This window comes from Rutidosis leptorrhynchoides, chromosome 8, assembly GCF_046630445.1.
Source record: "Rutidosis leptorrhynchoides isolate AG116_Rl617_1_P2 chromosome 8, CSIRO_AGI_Rlap_v1, whole genome shotgun sequence".
In the NCBI taxonomy this organism is placed as follows: domain Eukaryota; kingdom Viridiplantae; phylum Streptophyta; class Magnoliopsida; order Asterales; family Asteraceae; genus Rutidosis; species Rutidosis leptorrhynchoides.
The window spans coordinates 139,150,040-139,151,140 of NC_092340.1; positions in this window are offsets into that span (position 1 = coordinate 139,150,040).

Genomic DNA, 1,101 nt, shown 5'->3' on the forward strand with positions numbered 1-1,101 from the left:
GTTTCTTTCTTTGCCTTTTTATTTTCTTCTATTTCATTTTAAATGAATTCAAGCGTTTTAGGGTGTTTCTCAATTTATGTCCTTTTCGAGGTAACGATAATTTCGGTATTATCACCTAGTTTTCATCGTTCATAAATATGTATAAACATGATTTTGAGTTCATTTAATTGAAATTTTTTCAAATTTTCACAAAATTTGGCAAATAAACTAAGTGTAAACCCGAGAGAATTTATAACCCTTCCCCATACTTGAGATCATGCAATGCCCTCATTTGCATGAAATCAGACTATAATTATAAATTCATGAGGGTGATTAGTGTAGAAAAGTGATTAAAAATACCCAGTTTGTAAGCATATTATTTTACATCACATTTGATATTTTGCGCCTTGTCATCAAAATTAGTAGCTTTTTGTTGAACTTAATGACAGTCTTTGAAAGTGCGCTGTTTTACCCTGTTGTGTGCATAACATAAAATACAAACATATATACATATTTTTGAAGTTTGGTATATAACCCCTACGTTCAAAAATTAATATAATATATATATATATATATATATTTTTTTTTTTTGCATACTTTAGATCAATAAAATTAAATGATAACAAAATTTGTCGCCCCGCCCTCGGGTAAAGCAATTTCGGCTCAACGACCTAGTCTTTAACTCACGACGAATTTTAGAAATCATTTTTTAAACTTAATGAATTAAAGTAAATTTTGTTTTTAAAAACTTAAATTAAAATGCATATTAATTTCATAAAAAAAAACCTACAAAATAAAAATTCAGAATGGAGGGAGAAAACTAGTTCTTTAGTGTCTGCTAGCGGAAAAGACCAATCGGGTTCCATTCTCGGAACTACACGAGAACAGAACAACTAACTCTAGATAGCATTTTCTTTTTAGAACATTTGAATCTCCCCACACTTAGGTAGCCGTGGTGTTGAAATTGTGATTAACTTCATTGTCAATTTCTCTTGGTCCATAATCAACTTGCCTATCTGTGACTTTTTCTTTAAGCCAGTGCCCGGCTTCTTCCGTAATATCCCATAATTCAACTAGCTTCGCCCTTTCTTTAGGCGACAGATTGGATACTAACCTGTTACA